We start from the raw sequence: 19,026 nt of genomic DNA, 5'->3' as shown, positions 1-19,026 counted from the left end.
TGTCTGTATCTACTGCAGGACCTTATTCCTAACAGAGCAAATTGGAAGTGACTCATCACTTGCTTCACTTAAGGGTGAGTTTGTTCACCTATATATTAAATGTTCACATATATTTTAAAACCTCAAGTGGATTTTCTGCCTCTATTGTAGCAAAGTAGTTAAATACAGGCTTAGTGCCCATTTTATGGGGGTTTTTTTTGGGCTTTGCTGCTGCTCCACGGTTTGGAACCAGCCCCTCACTCAGCCCCACGCTTTGCTGCATCCAGGTTCCTCTGGAGACTGAGCCCTCAGTGAGCAACACACAGATGGCAATTTGTGCCAGCATTCCTGGGTTTATTACTCCCCATCTCAGATGGCTATTTAATTTGTTATCACTTTTGGCTGGAAAACTGGCTGTTAATGTAATCAAACGCCTGCTTTCTGTCAGGCCCCAGGCATTTATTTTCATTACTGGGGTTGCCTCAAAAAAAAAAAAAAACCAACCTGGAGGGTGGGTGTTGGAGTGAAGCTCTTTGGAGAGCTGTGTGTCCATCTGGTGTGTGAGTTTGGAATAAACAGAGAGGGCCTGGTGTATCTTCGGGAGGTGTGAGAGCAGGATGCTTAATAACAGTCAGAGGGAATGGTGCCTGTCTGAGGATCGCATGATTTAACCCAATTTGAAAGATCTTAAAGGAGGGAAGAGTGCAGGAGGCGTGGAAATAAAATGGAAGTTTTCACCCTCAGCCCCCTCAGTTGTTCTGGTTGTAATTTTTAGCAGTGTTTCAAATTCCATTCACAGTGTGTTTCTCGAGGATCCTGTCCCCCACAGATTGTCCACCTCTAACTCCTGGCTTCCCTCGTGCTTCCCAGCACACAACTGCAGGGTTCTCATCCCTCCTGCTTTTTTCCCTGGCTGCAGCCGCATGGATTTGAAAAGCAAAAGCAGCTGGGGGTATTGCAGGGCACCTGCAGCTCAAGACAAGGGAGATAAAGAAGACAGAAAATCAAAGAAAACAGAATAAAATGAGAAGAGGAGGAGGAAAAACAAATCACATGGGGTAAAGAAAAATTAAGGGGAAAGAAAAAAGAAGATTGGAAGTGTCTAAGGGATGCAGAAACTCTCTACAACATTTTTTTCCGTAAAGCACAGAGCAAATAAGTGTTGATCAGGGAACAAAAAATAAGACAAAGGAGACAAAATCTGTTAAAATATTTGTTATTTCTTAGCTGAAAAGGCAGTTCTGTGTCATTATGCTAAATAAACCAATTAAAATTATTAAAAAGTTCTTAAATAACAGGGATAGAAACAAAGGACAGATCTACTGATGTCTGCCTGGGGCTGCAAAACCCTACAGCCATGCAGGTACAACGTGGCAACATCCCAAAACAGGAGTCAAAACGCAGGCAGGGCATGGGGAGGAAGGCGGATGTTAACACCAAGCCAGTGGAGGTCAGAAGAAAATGAATTTTCAATTTATTTCTTTAGGGAAGAGTGTCTGTGAGGTGCCAAGGATCTGCTGCACAGGCACAGACCTCCCTCATTCCCCGAGGAATTTCTCTCCAGGTTTAAGGATCACACCAGTATCTGCATCTGTATCTTTGCACTGAAGATTTGTTGTCTTTTTATTTCGTTCTTTCCCTCCAAACACGCTGGAGGCTCCGGACAGATGCCTTGTCGCTTGGAGAAGTGATTGAAAGCAGGGCTGGCCAAGGTGACAAATGCCCATTTGTTTGGGAAAGGGAACAGCGGGGGGATCTGCTCATCTGTTCCTGCACTCGCTTGCCTGGAAGAGAAGGAAATTCCCTGGCAAAGTCCAGTTTGCTGGCTCTAAGGGCTGAATGTTCTGTCTGGGGGAAAACTGCCTCTTGTTTCCATGTATGAGGGACAAATGGAACAGCCCTAGGCCTGGAAAACAGTGAGCTGGGATGAGTTTCACTTCATTCAGCTCTTGAGAGCTCTTTCAGCAGAGATGAAACTTCAGTCTTGGGGTGAAATGCTCATCTCAGATCAGCTGAGATCAGCCTCAGTTCCCTTCTGTGCGTGACTGGGAGGAGAGGCAGCTTCTCTGGGGGTGGCCCCTCGCTCCTGAGCAGGAGGCTGCGTTGCACATGGCTGTGTTTAATCATCTCCACGAGCCAGATGCCTTCCCCAGGCTGTGGGGATTCTGTGCTAGCTGACACAGGAAGGATTTCTGCACGGTGACATTTGAAACATGCAAACACTGCGGTGTGGGTTTCACTGTAATTAAAAGTTTGTGGCAGGGAGCAGAGTGCCATCCCCACGACTTCCTCGGTGGGAAGGAAGAGTTGGGTGTCAACTTCCCCAGCTGCTGGCCTGGATGTGCCACAGCTCAGGGAGCTGTAACCAGGCTTATTTAAAAAGAATCAGCCTCTGAAAAACGAGAAGGGAAAAAGCCTTCCTTCCACGACTGATCCCACTTAACAAGCCCAGGAACACACAGTGAGAGATGAAACAGAAACACATCTCTGCTACCTCCAAACCTCTCTGCAAGACTTGTGCTGGCTTTGCATTTCCTCACTCTCTGACCACAGAGCTGAAAGATTAGAGCTGAGCTGGGCAAGCCAAGGCCTGTGTTGGCACAGGGATCAGGCCATTCTGGGCCACAGTTCGCTGCATTATTGCTGTTTGTTGACATGTTCTCTGTAATTTAAGAAACCGCCTGCTTTTCCTGGCAGTGAAGTCAGATGGGTGTCTGGGATTTTCTGCCCTGCACTTGATTATTTCTTCTGTCTCCACAGTAAGAGCCCAATCTGTCACTGGATTATGCACATTGAGTTAGCAGAGAGATTTTAAGGCTGAAACGAGTGTGTGAGAACTGGCTGCTGAAATCCTCAGGCCCGTGGGTCTGTGAGAGTGAAATATTGGTGGGGGGGGGGGACTGAATAATAATCATATTCTGCACAACACAGCCAATAAATGGAAGCCAAACAGCAAAGGCAAGCAAACAATTCCTTTCTATTTCCATCCTGCACATGTTTTATTTTTAATTCAGTATATAGGTAACAGGGGGTTTTTAACAGACAATTCGCCAAGGATTTCCTTTGGGTTGTTTTTCTATTCTTACAACAGAATGCCCCTGATTACACTCTGAGGTCTATTACTGACAAAATTTGATGGAAAAAGAAAACACCAGGATCCAGAATGAATGTCTGAGGCTGAACCAAAACACTGGGGAAAATCTTTGGCCAGTCAGGGTAAAGGTCCTCCTTCCACAGCCCCAAAGTGGTCTGTGTTGCTCTTTGCTGCTCTCACCCATGAGTTTCACTGGGTTGGAACCTGACTGGGAAGGTCAGGAAATATTATTCATTCTCCAAATCCATTATATTTATAACAGAATAGCCAGAAGCAGACAGAAAAAGCTGGATCTCTTATAGTTTATCTCTCACAGTATAAAAATAAGCAAGGTGATATAAACACACCAGTATCTCCAACAACTGGGGCTGTGCTTCTTCCTATTTCCTAGTACAGATTGCCAGTGAGAGTTCTCTCATCCCCCATTAGCTCAGGTGAGTCCATCAGCCCCCTCTGAACCTGCCCCACATCACCACGATCCTCTGGAGGGGGAGATGTGGCCAATGGCACAGATGTTTGTGGGCTGGCTCCACAGGCAGAGCCTCCCCAAGCACACTCATTTACCATGTGGGAGCCGGTGGGTGGCTGTGAGGGACTCCGGGGTGTCACCACGGGACAGCTTCCCCTGAGCTCTGCTTGGTCCTGCTCTACCTCCCAGTCATTCCACGGATTTTCTTGGGTGTTGGAGGTGGTTGGCAGGAGCACAGAAGATGGAAAGGGCAAGAGCTCCGCAGCAGATGGTGGCTCCTTCATTGCAGCACACGCAGGAGTTCAGCAAAGCCAAGCTGGGTGGTGATGGAGCAGATGTTTATGGCTATTCCTCATTTTAAATCAGATTATAGTGGTGTAGCGAGTCATCCATCAGGGATTGTGGTAAAGCAGCAAAGGATGTTGTGTGGGATAGCTGGTTCAGACAGCTCCTCACAGGCTGTGTGTGATTCCAGCCATCCCAAGCAGGCACTGCCTGCACACCATCACTTTTGCTGCATCTCTTACCTGTTTGTTCCAGCCTTAGGTCAAATAACATGGAATGAAAATCACAGGAAAATGCTTTGCTTGATCTTTCAAAATCACCCAAATGGTTAAAAAAAAGGAGTTAAAAACTCCATCTCTGTCACGAGGAGATGATCAAGGACAAAGCTCAGAGAGCAGTTTAACTGGATTTAGCTTTGTGGTACATGGTACATCCAGGCCGTGGGTTTGAAATCCCCTGCAGTCATTAAAACATGTTAATGACAAAACCTGACCCTATGAACTGAATGACAGAACTTATATCCAAAAAACCATATTTAAATTTAGTATCTAAAGAGAGGTTGAAGTGTTGGTCTGGAAGGTCAAGGCATCAAAGGTCCAGCTCCAGTCCTGCCAGCAACCTTTGCTGTATTTTTGCCCAAGTCCTATGAACTATCTGTGATGTAGTTTTAAAAATGTGGATAAAAGGGGTTTTTTTCTACTCAAAGAGTCAAATTAAAAAAAAAAATAATGTTATTGAGACAAATTAAAACTAAGGAAAGTTGTTAAATCACTCAATTAAATATTTCCATCAAGCAGTATGACTTTTTTTTGAGTTTCTGGTTTCCTTGGAAACCCATTTTTGCAGTCCCTGCCTTTTCATGTGCTCCAGCTGCTGTGGGCTCAGCTCTGAAGCTTTTACAACAGCTCTGGAGGGGCAGGGCAGGGGCAGGATGCTGCAGGCTCCTCTCAGGTGCTGGCAGCAACAACGTGAGGGTCACTGCAGGGACACTGGGCAGGAGAGAATGGGCAGGAGAGAATGGGCAGGAATGTGTCATGGGCAGGAATGTGTGATGGGAAGATGCAGTACAGGTGTAGTCAAGAAAACACAGAAATGCTTTTGTTTGCAATTACAGGAGTCAAACTCACTCATATTTCATTAATGCTCTGGTCTGAAATCCCTGAGTTTACACCTGTGGCCATCCAGTGAGTGGGTGTTTTTAAAACATGTTTTCTTCTAGAATGGTTGTAAAGCAAAGAGCCCATTTTATTTGGACTGGGATTTTAGAGAGTAAAAGGAAGAACTAAAAAGATTGCAGTCAAAATGAAGACAACTTTTGTCTCTGTAAACTTCCAAATTCCATAAAACAAAATCATGTGGCAGCATTTCCCTTAATTAAACCATGAGAAATATTTAATATATTTAAGACTTCTGAGCAGAAACATGTGTGTGTTTTAGTAACCAGATATCACAGCCAGCTGCCCTCCACTGCTCCCTGTCCTCCCCCAGGTCCTGCCCTGGTAACACCACACCAAGGTCCAGGAGTTCTCTCTGGCTCATGCTCAATGGACCATTTTAATTTGGACACTCTAATCCAGGTAGCTGAGTCCACAAACTGATTGATTCCTAAAAAAATAGTCACCCTGAGAAATTCTGACCCGAAATTAATCAAATTTTGCCCTTGGTAAATGACAAATTTTTAAGGGAATTTTAAAATTTTATTTTTAATAATTATCAAAATAAGAAAATTGGTGGGTTCTTAGAAAGTGATCATTTTTTCATTTCAATATTTCAGATCTCTCCATCTCAAAAATGAGATGCTTCACATAGGAACAAAATGTTTTCAATTTGCAGGAATGAAACTTTTTGGCCGCACAGAACCGATGACAAAAAAACTGAATTTCTCTTCCTTGAGGAGTTTCAAAGTGTTGATGGATTGTCCTGATGCATAACATGAAACACTTCCAAAATCTTACAGCTCTTCAGGGAACAGGAAAAATCTTCCCACTCAGTTCTTGTGGCAGTGGAGGTATTTCATATTGAACTTTAAAAACATTGACAGATTTCTTCCTGCAGCCAAAGGAAGGCGGTGAGAGTTTATGTGTTTCAAAGAAAATTGAGGTGCTGGCAGACAACATCAATGTCTGTGTGTGTGTCTTTCAAAATGCAGTTGTCACCCGATGCAGTTGTAGTATGAATCATATCCTGAAGAGTTATATAAGGTTTGGGCTATGGGTAAAAGCTGGATTTTATTTTCCCCCAGGGAAAATTTGAACCTAGTGAAAAAAAAAAAAAAATTATTCTTTGAGATTTAATTGCAACAATAACTGAAATGCTGGAAATCCTAGAATTAGGAGCCTATTTATCTGAGATCTGTATATTGTATTTATAAATGGATAAATATCAGTGTACAGAGGGTCAGTTTAGAGAACAGCTTTTGTGGCCTGAATTTAGAAACCACTCCATTCTGGCCATAAATAAGAAAGGTCCCCTTGGTTATGTAAAAAGAAGAGGGAAGTATCTCACTGAATAATCCCGAGGGATTACAGAGTCCCAGTGAAAGTCCAGTATTAGCCAGCAGCCAATGGCTTCACATCTGGAATCGGGAGCCCAAAGTCAGCTGGGGGGTGGCACTCATTAAAAATAGATCTCCTGGAGAGCTAAGATGATTATTGGTGCTGATTTGCAGGATTAGACACGGGGAGCAGTCTGTCAGGCTATTTCTTCACTTGAGCATACAGGAACCTTCTCCGGGGCTGGGGCAACCAGGGATTCATGGCCAGGGAGGGGAGAGGGAGAATTTGGGAGCAGGAGAGGGAAGACACCTTCCCTCTGCTCCTCTGGCATTGTGCTGGTGGTGCTTGGAGCGAGAGCTGAGCTTGTAATCAGACCTGCAGAGATTTGTGTGGCTTAAACACTGGAGATGTAAATGATTAACGTGATCTCCCTGCCTGCTGCTGTGAAGTCTTTGCAGCTGGATTTACATCCAGTTTATGGAAATTGCAGGGTAGCAGGGAGTTTGCAGGTGCATTTCTTTGAAGGAAATCTGGATACCTGGGCTGGGCTGAGAGGGGTGGATGCAATTCATAGTTGGGAATTAAACAAGTCAGCAGTACTCCCCACTGGAGTCCCCACAGAAATAACAGTGTGCAAAAACCTGACTGGGAATCCCTTGTTTTCCTTGTTCCTGACTCCTCTCTGATCTTATGTGCAGAATTTTTCTGTTTTGCAAGAGAAGACTTAGCAAATATTTCAGTGGAAGAATAGATTTCTGTTCAGGGACAGGAAAAATATGCACTTTTTGAGGCTGAACATGCAGTTTGGATAACCACAGATATGTGCTCCTGACAACCCATTTCCCTTCATTTGCTGAGACAGTGATAGAACAAACAATTTAAAATAATAAGCACATTCAGAAGAATTACAGCATGTGCTGTCTGCCAAGGGGGGAAAGTCTCATCCATCAAAGGAATGATTACAGGTAGCTGGCCCAGATCCTGCTAATTCCAATAGGTACCACAAATTCCTCCTTACTCCTGGTTTATATGTTTACTGATGGTGAATGAATATTCTGTTGAATCATTTGAGCACTGAGCTTTCAGCTGGCCATTAAGCTAACTGCTGAGAAATTAGAGCTGGACCTCAAAAATTCAGATTCATGGGGGTTATTTGGTAATTCTTTAATCAACTGCTCCTGCTGAATTGCCACATGAATTTTCTTTTACCTGGGGCTGTGTCATCCATAGTTACAGTTCAGATTAACCTGTCAGCTCAAGTAAATGTACTTTTCTAATTAGGTTCTTAATGTTTCCATCTGTGGCTCAGACAAAATGTTTCAAGATCCTTTTCCACCTTGCTTCAGAAACTCTCTCCTGAGAGGGGAGTGCTGCTGAAAAAAGCCAAGCCATCTCCAGCAGCCGATTCCCCCATGCAGACGTGGGTGGATTCAATGGGGATTCCCATCTTGGAGCACAGATAATAAAAGAGAAGCCCATAAACCCAGTTATTGAAGCCCTGACAGGCAGCAGCACTTCCTAAGCCTAATGGCTGCGCACAGCATGTGCTTTGGAGACCATCTCACTCAGTGCTTCCCCTGTAAATAATAATAAGATACAATGGATCTGTGGGAATTAAGTTCTTAGGAGGCGGTGATGTCATGTCCACAGATTCAGGGCACTATTCACTTGCTTTTGGGAAACATTTGATAGTTACATAATATTCCTCAATCCATGTTCTGGATCAGCTTTGTTCCATCAGGCTTTTCCCATTACTTTAATAACTTCTGTTCCCAGGTTCACAAGTTTTGGTTCGGTTTTTTTTTGTTTGTTTTTTGTTTTTTGTTTTTTTTTTGAAGTGTGCCACCATATTTAAAAAGAAAAAGAAAACAGAAGAAAAAAAGAAAGTAAAAAAGCCAGGGAATCCAGCAACTTCTAATTCGTGGTTGTTGCTTACATGGATATAAATAATAGGGGTTGTTTAACTGAGGGCAGCTTATTTCTTATCTGAGGAAATATTAATGCCCTCCCTGTCATCTAATTCAGCATAATGTAAGGGGATTTAGTGGAGATTAAGAGAGAAAGTGGGAGAAGGATTTATATTCTTTAGGGCCATGCTGGTGCTCCCAGGAGTTTTGGCATCACCTCCATTAGAAGAGGTGATTGCTCTCTGAGGAGTTAAAATAATTGGAAGGAGAGGCAAGCTCTTACACTGGAATGAAAAGTCCTGAGGAAAAAAAGAAGCAATTGTTCAAGTTTCAGACTCCCTGCCCTGCTGCTGGAGGGAAACATCTTTGTTCTCAGACCTGGAGCCTGAGGAAAGGCCAGCACCCCAGCAGCACTTAATTTTTAACAGGCTCTGCAGAGATTCACTCCCTGGGGGTGATCCAGCCTGGCCAGACAGTGACAGAGCACAGTTCTATAACATACTGTTATCAAATCACTCCAGTTATGTGTGCAGCTCCTCGGGGTGAGCCGGGCTCTGGCAAAGGCTGTAACACATCCAGGTGATACAGCAGCATTCCCCCAGTGAATGCATTGAGGTTTGTGAATATGTATTGGTTTTATACAGGCATAAACTTTGTGTGGAGGAAGGGAAGCTATCTCAGAAGTCTGCTTCTGTTTGCCCTGAATGATTTGTTGTGGTTGAATCCCCAAATTTGCCATTTCAGTTGGGAATTCAAGGAATGCTCTGTACCAGAGTGCCTCTTTCTAGTGACAACATGAAATACTCAGATAACATTTGCTCCTCAGCCTTGGAGCCCAAAGAATCACCTTGTTTCCTGAAGGTCATATTTCCATGAGCATTCTGGAGATGTGAGACGAATCTTTTCATTGCAAACTTACTCTTGGTAAGTACTCCCTAAGCAGAGAGAGGCTTCTGCAAAGTCAACCACTATTCTGAGGTTTTATGAGATTCCAGCCGATGCCAAGAACAGATTCAAGTAAATTTAGTGGGAGCCTGCTTGTGTTAGATAGCCAGCAGTGACAGAAGTTTTCTTTAGCATCTCAGCTCGTGTGTGAAATGCAAGGTTGACTTTGTCCCCATGGATGTGACATTGGTAGATGTGCACAATTATACCTTGATGAGGATGAAAATGGGATCCCTCCAGAGCAGCATGAAGGCACCAGGCTATTTTTGACATTTGATCTTACATTTCTGCTGAATGTAATTGCTCATTTTGGTGCTATCTGAGCAAAGGCAGGCCAGAAACTCAATACTTCCAGGCCTTGTAGTGAAACAAATCCCACCTTCTCATACAAAGGAGGCTTGAAGGGCAGGAACAATATTAAAATGTGAATTTTAACTAAGGAAAACTACCTATACAGTCATCTTTCTTCATCCTGTGAGTGTGGAAATCTGTGTCTGTCCTTCCTGGGACTGCAGCAAACTTCTGGCTGTGGTCTGACCAGGATCATGGACATGTGCATGTTGGAGGTAATTCCATCCAGATCATTGGGTTTTACAGCCTGCTCATTTTTATTGCTTGTTATTCCAAGCAAAAGGAGTAATCCTCTGGGAAGGGAAAGAGCAAAGAATCCTGGATATAATAATATAGCTGTAACCATGCTGCCCAGTCATTTGCATCCACAAATGGAAACCCTTGTGCTTTGTGAAAGTGAAGGTTGGAGCCATTCTCTGGCCAGCTTAATCCAGACAGTGATCCCCTAATCCATGTTACATTTACTGGCTTCCCCTCCTAATCGGTTTGGAGTCGGCATGATTTCTTCCAAATGTTAATGAAAACCAGGGAGCACTTACTCAGGGAAGCAAATGGAAATAAAATCCATATTTCCAGCCATTATTACAGCTCGGGTCTGGCCTTGGGTTTATGTCACAGCATTACATTGAGCTCAGCTTCCAGCCTTTGGTCTTTTCTGACTGGGAATATTGGAGGAGTTTGATGTGACCAAGAAAATTTTTGCTTAGGAAATCAAACAAACAGCTTCCAATGGAATTTTCCAAGATGAACAAACTTGTTCTGTTTGTTTTGTCCGAGAAGTATGAAAATGAAAATGACATTTCATTTCTGAAATGTAGTTTCTGAACTTCTGCTTATCACCCCATGTGTGCAACCTTCTTGTTGAGCTTCTTCCATGAGCAGCTTTCGTACCAACGATGCCACCCCACTCTGCTGTTATTTATCCATCCCCCAGCCCTTGGACATTCCTGCATGGATTCTCACCAGAATCCTGTTTCTGGAACAACCACTGCTATATCTCCCATGGAACAGCTCCCCTGGGTGTGTGTTTGTACATTTTCACTGCAGCTCAGCGACAGAAAACAAGGGTGGTGCTGTTCTCTCTTCAGGACCTGGAGGTCCTCAGAGGGGAGGTCTGGCAGGCCCAGCAAACCCAGTGGGAACTCAGAGCTGTGATAAACGAATATAGAGGCCAAATGTACACATCAGGGCTCAGCCAGTCCATGCCTTGGTCCAAGCAGGCAGTGCTGGGACATGGCACTGAGGAACGAACACTCCTGTGTTCATTAACCTGGTGGAAGAGGTGGTTCACTTTTTACCCAAATTCCTCTCAGCTTGTTTTTCATCTGATGTCATGTTCTGGGGTGATTTGTGGTTAATTTGCAACCTTCTCTGAAATACCATCTGTGAATTAATCAGAATTCCCTCCAATCTGAAATGGGACCCCTAAATCAGGCCCCCATGTCAGGAGTCTGCAGCAGCTTTCCTCACCACCACCTCACTTCAGTCATTCCTCACTCAATTATGTGTGGAGACGCTGAGTTTAATTGTGTTATTCCTGGCGAAGAAGGAGAAAAAAAGCAGAGGAGAACTAGTTCTACCAATCCTATTTGTGAATTATAACTGTACACTCTAATCTAATCATGTTTCTCTTTCCCCAGATGTGGAGAATTTTAAGAGTGCCTCATTACCAACCACTAAATTAAATCTACTGTGAAAGAAATGTTGGGTGAAATTGTGCCAGCTTGGAGTTGCTGGCAAAGCTCCCACTGACTTCAGTGGCACTCAAGTGTTGCTTTTTGGGTTTTGGTCTAATCAGAAGATGATCATTGTAATTATATATTATCTGGTAACATCTGGGATCTCCAATTAAATCTCAGGCCTCATGCACTGGGCAAGTAAAGAGGTTTATTTGGGTTTTAGGTCATTCATCATGGGTAAAATCCTGAGAAGTGCCCGCCTATAACGAAAGGATTTTTTTCCTGGGGGCCCACAGCCCCCTTTGAAGCCAGAGTCTTTCAAGAGTGTGTGTTTGGGTCTAGAAGGATTATCAGTCCCAAACAAGGACTCAGGGATTCGTGTAGGAGCCAGGCATCCTGGGGAGGGCTGGCTGGAGTTCCATGCGGAGGTGTTATCCGCACACACAGAGGTGGCAGTGGTGGGAGCTCGTGCAGGAGGGGTCTGTAAGAACACCCATAATGCAGGAGAAAGGAGGGAAGGGTGTGGGGTCTGGCTTGAGGGGGCTGATCTGCTCGAGTGTCTGTGAGAGCTGCTGCAAGCAGGAGATGTGAAAATCCAGTGTATCCTCAGATCAGTGATATTTACAGCTGGGGCCTGGCTTGATGGTGACTTTCCTAATTCCTTCCTAAAACTCATTTAAATTCCTCACTGGTTTGTTTTTCTCTTCCCCGTGGCACTCCTTGATCTATGTAGTTCAATTAAAAGGCAGCATGAGGGCAGTGTCTACAAGAATTTGTTTATTTCCACACTGCCTCCAACAGAAGTTCTCTAAATGCTTCACTTCTACAGCAACATATTTTCCACTTCTTTTTATTTCCCTCTCCCCCAGGCTGCTAAACCTTTGCTTTAAAAGTCCAGTGTGGGTTAAAAAGTGTGTGCCCAAATCCCTGCCTGTTGGTGTAAACTGAATTTCCCATTTGTGACCACTCACCTGATGTGCCAGGCTACCAGGGCAGACAGAAAGAGGCTCAAATGTGGTTTCCTGATTTCCCTTTTTGCTCACACTAGAACTGCAATGGAAGGAGACTTTTCTGGCTGTGTTTTACCTTTGTCTTTCAGCAGCACTTTTGTGCTAGATACCTTCCCGTTTAATCCATAGGGTTAATTGTGGATGAAAAAGGACATAATTAGGTCTCTGTCACAGCACCATGGTGTGTTTGCTTCCTTGGGGTGCTGGATGTCAGACACCTCCCACCAGCAGGTTTCTCTGAGTAAATAGTAAATTAGTAAATAAATATTTTGTTTTGTACAAGCCCTTCCTGAAGAGTTTTTCCCATGTTTAGTGCACACCATGACTTTTTTCTGAAAATGGTTTAAATATTGTGGAGTACTTGTTTACATCAGCAGCTGTAGGGGCGTGTGGGCCCTTAACCTGTAGTGCTTTGTTCGGCTAATTACAAACCCATTCAATAATTCCTTTTACATTTGTGCTGACTTTTTAGCTCTGAATAAAGATTGCTTAAGGTGAAGGTGCTTGAAACACTCAGCTGGGGAACTTCAGTGCACAGTCAAAGCCCCACAGTCCTCTCATTTCTGCTGTGACTGCTTTGTGGGAAAGGGCTCTTGTGGAAATTTATCCTAAGTAGTTTTTAACGATGCTGTGTTAATACAGCGGCTGCACTTCTTCAGACTACCACTGAAAGATGTTTCTTTTAACACAGGGGAGATTTCTGGGTGAAAGTCCTTTGTCCTGAGCAGTTCATACATCCAGCTGAAGTTAACAGGACTCTGTACAGTGTCTTCTGTTCCCAGATGGACACTCAGTGGTAAAAATGGCAGTACCTCAATATCAGGGTATACATTTAGAAGAACCAGTATACCATTAAAAAATAAAATAGCCCTTTGCCTTTCATCTGTCCCATTTTCTGCAGTGGAACATGCAGTTTCTGTCTGTGGGGACAGACCTGAATCAGGGGTTGTCAGTGGAATGGGAAAGGCAGTGCAAAGCCCTGAGCTGGCATTAACCAATGCTGTAAAGGGCAGAAAAAGAGAGGCTGCCCCAGGGGACTTGGGGCGGCTGCACCCACAAGAATTGCAGGAGAACAACCTGGAGAGCTGAGTTGTGGCTGTGCACCCAGGTGCTGCTGAGGGCCCAGTCTCCACTCTGTGGCACTTTGTTGTCAATTAACCTTTCAAAGCAGAGGTTCTCCTTGATCTCAGTTTGTGTATCCAGATATTTCACAAGTCATGCCATGGACATATATTCAGTCAGCAAAGACTCTCCATCTTCTTCCTCCTATTAAAAAAATCATTATATGCACGAACATTGCAGTATCTTAACTTAAAAAGCTCTTTAGTTCAACTGGGACAGCTGAATTCTTAAAAAATTACAAAATCACTCTTAAATGTCTCAGCAGAGGCATCTCCCTGTGTAATTCTAGAGTTGATCTGACCCCCCACCCCAGTTCCAGTTTGCAGTGCCATGCTGTGCTTTCAGATCCTTCAACTCTGGATGTTTCTATTGTGACATTTTCTGCACCATAAAAACACTCCCACTTTCAAGTTAAATCAACAGTTGTGGCAGAATGGGTACTAGAATTGCAGTCAGATCCTCAACTGCCTTTAAAAGAAGGCAAAATGCTGTGTGACATTTGAGGATGACACTAACAGCATCACTAAAATGAATTAAATGAATGTTATCTCTTTTTCTGAGTGGCTTTTAGAGTCTTTATAATGCTTTTTGGATTGTTACTGCTGACTAGCATTAAAAAAGCACCAAACATCTATTTCCATGTAATTCATCTTTTGCAGTATTTGATAGTCCTGGAGTAATGGAAGAGTCATTCGTAGCTGGAGATGGAAGAAATGAAGCGTCAGAAGAGAAAGGATGCTATCAAATAAGAAAGCAAACAAGTCTCTGAAATTAGAAAATGTGAGTTTTCAGCTTTCAGTAGCTTCTCAAACAGAACTGATAATGCCATGTGGGGTTACAGGAGATTTACCCATGGCTGTTAAGATGCAAAGAGCTTGTGTAAATAGATTTAATTTCCAAACAAAATCAGACCTCACTCGAAATGAACACTTCTCTCCATATTTGTCCTTGAATGGCAAATTGCTTAAGAAAGTTTGAGCCCTGACTTCTAAGACTCCACAACTTTGAGATTTACATTTGCATGAAGCAAGCCTGGATTTGAGTTTAAAGCAAGAATTTCAGAGCAGCTGGGATTCAGGGAGTCCAAGGGTTTATTCTGAACTTTGTGTGACTACCTTGGGTACTCTGAAAAAAAGAGAAAGCCCTGTGTTTTGACTTATGAGGAGGATTAAAAGCTAGATATGACATAAATCACAGATAAGTGTTTGAGGAGGAGTTTGGCTCTCCAGATGTGCTGTTCTCAATCTGCAGGGGCAGAGTTAAAGAATTTCAGTGAGTACCTTTGACAAAAAGGTTCACAAGCCCTTGCTCTTGGCCATTTGTCAGACCATGACATCATGAAGGTATTCCTGGGATGGTTTAGGCCATGTTTGTGCCTGTCTGGATGTGCCTTTCATGTGTTCAACAGCAACACAACCAGGAGCTCAAGGCCAGGGTGCCAAGATCCTGTCTCAGCTCACTAATCCAAACTGCAGTGGCTGCTCTCACCCCATTTTCTACATTATATTATAAACCAACATTTTTCAGCTTTTGATGAGGTCTCAGAAGGCCCCGAATGAAGCCCCAGTGAAGGACCAATTCCACCCAAAAGCAAAGGAGTCCCCCAGAGGAGCCTGTTTGTGGAATCATTGCATTACAATTAGCTCAGGACACTCCTTCCATGAGGACCTTACTCGCAGCATCTGTCAAAATAATTGCACCTCTCAGTGATTTTTATCCCTCTATTCCTTGTTTTAAATATATTCATTAATTAAGCGGCTCAGCTCATTTCAACGTGGCCTGAACTGAAATGAGCACTTCATCTTCCTCATTATCCTCAGAGCAGATTGCTGGGAACTGGAGCAAGCTGAAACCCTTTGTGTCAGCTCACACTCTTCGAGCCTTCTCTATTCCTTTGCTTGTTCTGGTTATGGAGACAATACTGCAAAGGGAAAGGATGGGTGTTATTTTTGAGCTGTAGGTGACAGGTGACACCAGAGGGCTGAAATTGCATACAGAAATAGGTGTGGCTTTCCTCCTGGAGACAGAAGGATGGTACAGGGTGAGTCAGGGAGCGTAGGTGTCCTGGTTTGGGCTGGGACAGAGTTCATTTCCTTCATGAGGCATCTGGCTGTGGTTTGGATTTGTGCTGGAAGCTGTTGGTAATTCAGGGATGTTTTGGTTAAGCTGAGCAGAGCTTGCTTAGAGCCAAGACCTCTTCTACTCCTTAGCCAGCCCAGCAGTGAGGAGGCTGGTGGGGCACAGGGAGCTGGGCAGGGACACAGCCAGGACAGCTGATCCAGCTGACCAAAGGGTTATTGCCTTGTTGTAAGGGGAGGGTGAGGATGGGAGGGTGCAGAGCTCTTGCTCCAGATGTGGGCACATGTGGTAGGGCAGGGGACCTGCCAGCATCACTTCTCTGTGGTGAAGTTCATCCTGTGCTGTTCCTCAAGCCTCTCTGCTGAAGCCACTCCTGGGGAAATGCAGATGAGCCAAATTGGAATCATCTGCAAAGAAGCAGTAGCTGAGGGGTATTTTAATGCAGTAGCTCTAATGGCTTCCCATTTCCTGCTAGGGAAATGTGTAACTAATTAAGTCTATGACATTCATTTAACTCAAACAATAAACCGTGCTCGTGTCATCAGAGGTATTTTCTAAACACACTTTTTCCTGGAGAGAGAAGGGGAGAGTTTGTAAACAAAACATGAAAATAACTGTTTATCACCTTTCTGAACTCCAGATGAAACTGTTGTCTACACAATCAGGCCTTGGGGCATTGATTAATATTGTTGCAGCACTTGATCAAGACTAGGAAATAATACTTGTTTTAAGGTTAAAACTCATGTTTAAAGCTAGTCAGATGAATAGGTCCTGTACTTCCAACAGCAGATGTTGTATAAGTGTTGGCTTTCTTGTTCTGTGTCCCACTTGTGCCACAAGGAGAGCTCTCAGTGTGCTGTGGGGAGGCGAGAGAGCTGGGATTACAGCAAAAACCCCACAAACCTGTAGCACAAATTTCTGAAAGTCTCAGAATAAATAGCCTTGTCATCTCCTCACATTGGCAAGTGTGCCAAGGATTTGACTCCTCCACTTCACTGCTGGCTCACATCACAAATCTCTGTCCCAGCAAAGCCCTGTCTGTCCCTGCACTGTGCCAGGGGACCCCTGAGCATTGTTTTGCTCAGTCTGCCCATACAGCCCCAGTGCTGGGCACTGCCTGATTTCTGTCTGCCTTCCCAGCAGAATCTGTTGTGTCTAATTGGAGATTATCCCAAGTGTCACAACAGAGCCCAAATCTGACAGTTCAGCTGAGCACTGGAGTAATGAGTTAAATAATGCACCTTGGAAAAGTTAATCCTTAAAAATCCGTTAGACATATCTCGTTTTCCAGGTCAAAGCAGAGCTATATTTAACCTTTTAGAGGAATTCAGGAATTTGGGGATGGGGGACAAAGAGAGGACAGAGCAGTTATTCTGTTGGCTGCACAATCTCATCTCATGGTGCAAAACAAACTTGCTCATTCTGTGGAAGTGCAACAAAAATTGGATTTTGTTTCACTCCTCCCAGATCTTGTCCCAGCAGATGACACAGCCAGGCACAGAAATAAAATAAAGCACCATATCAAAGAGATATTAAATCCTGCTGCCAACAATTGGCTTCATTTTTCTAGTTATTGATTGCTGTCAAGGTCCTGTCTGGGGAAGGCTGCAGAGCCCTGGTTTATGGCAGCTCACAGAAACAACGAATCTTCACATCTTTGCTCTGAGAACATTTCTATTTTGCCACTTAAATTCTCCCACAAAATCTGTTATTTTATTCCTCAGATCAAGTGGCCCACAGAGGCACAAAGTTTTCCCTGTCTCCTCTGGGACAAGGAGGGAGGCTGATGGAAGCATTCTGCAGCTCAGGCTGTGTCAGCCAGGGGTACACGGAGAGCTCTGGCTGTGACCCCTCTGTGCCAGGAGCACTGCAGCGCAGCAGAGACACTCCTAACACATCAGAAGCCTCAAAACCAGCTTTATTTTTCCTTTTTAATTTCAACAGCAACCTCAGAGAGCCACACAACTTGTCCCCTAATCCCCAAAGCCCTTTGAATTGTTCTATACCATATAGGCCATGGTGCTGTAAATATAAAACTCATCCCATCCTCTCCAGTCTGGAATCATTTCTGCCGAACCGTTTCTCCCAGAAGGCTCAAAGAATGAATTTTCTCCAAGGAGCAGAAAGAAGCTGGCACCAAACTACTCAGGCCAGTAGTTGGAGCAGTTTTGGAGGTTTGTCTGAAGCAGTCACAGGACAGCAACAAAATTCCTGCATTCCCATCTCCTTGCTCCCAGCCAACAGGCAGGGTAATAATCCCTACATAACCAAATGTAGGGGATCTGTCATACATGGAAGCCCCATTCACAGTTTCCTTACATTTGCTCATTTTTCTCCATCTATTTCACACATGGGGGCTCAGGCCAGCCCAGTGTGCAGCGCTGTCTTTGATCTGTGCACCAGAAAATCTGTATCAAGTCAGCTGCACATTTCTAAGCAGATTAAATTTGCCCTTGTGGCTCATCTGAAGCCTGACAGATCTCCTTTTGTGTGCTTTGTGGTCCAAGATCCCAAACCAGCAAAACCCTACAGCCCATCTGGAAGTTTAAGCACATGAGGCCTCCTTCAATGGGACTTAACTCATTGAAGGTGCTTAAAGCCTCATGCAGCCAAAATCCTCTGCTTCTACACACTTGCCAGTGACCTTCACCTGAAGATTACTGACGTGTTCTGGGCTTGGAATTTGGGGTTTTTTGGAAGACGGCTTTAGACAAGTGAAAAAAGCCGACAGTCTTCAGGTGGAGAGGTGGAGGCCTTGGAGTTTGGGGTGTGATGGAGATGCAAGGGCCTAAGGTAGGACTTAAGTTTGAAAGACAAGCCAAGAGTTTTTGAGGAAGTTGTGAGAAATTGTGGGTCTGAGTGTCTCCTCTTTGTCTCCACAAGGTTACAGGATCATTTGCTCTTTCTCAGCCCACGTTCAAGGGAAAGCATGCACCCAAGAACCTGAGGTGTAGCAAAGCGCAAGGGCCTGAGGGAAAAGGTTACCAAAGGCTGAAATTATGTGGGACTTGTGCTTGCAAAGAAAACAGTCAGCTTTTCCCAGCAGTAACTGGAGAAGGCCCATTTTGGGGATCTGACATCTACCCTGGGTTCCAGGCAGCAGCTTTACCACAAAAAACAACTTTGAGAGAGGTGAAGACTCTGAACCAACTCCAGGTTCAGCTCCCTTCTCTAAGTGAAAACAGCAGCGCAGTGTTCTCACTTCTTCTCAACCACCAAACAAAGCTGAAAGGTTGTCATGCCTGGGGAAATTGATGTATCGGTACTTTTTAATACAAATGCCTTTTTTGGGTGGCTATATTTAGCCCAATACATCCTGGGAGCTATATTTGAGTGTCATGCACAGTGGAAAATAGCCCTCTGAGGTCAGTAGCCAAACACAGAAGGAACAAGCCTCACAAGTATTCTTCTGGATGAGCATCCTGCCACAGCAATGGAAATATTCCCATTTTGGTGCAAATCATTTATCTGGTAAATTACAAATGTCAAGGTAAAATATAATGAAAGGAGTGGGAACAAGAGGAAGCTGTACCCAGTTTTCCTCTCCTTTTGCACCACTCTGTAGGCTTTTTGAAAGGCGAAAGTATTTTCCAAAATATGCTTCCTTGGAA

Source organism: Corvus kubaryi, unplaced genomic scaffold, assembly GCF_017639235.1.
Source record: "Corvus kubaryi isolate FWS band 111438036 unplaced genomic scaffold, C.kubaryi_AGA036_p1.0 37300, whole genome shotgun sequence".
Lineage (NCBI taxonomy): Eukaryota > Metazoa > Chordata > Aves > Passeriformes > Corvidae > Corvus > Corvus kubaryi.
Note: the sequence above shows the minus strand (reverse complement) of the source record.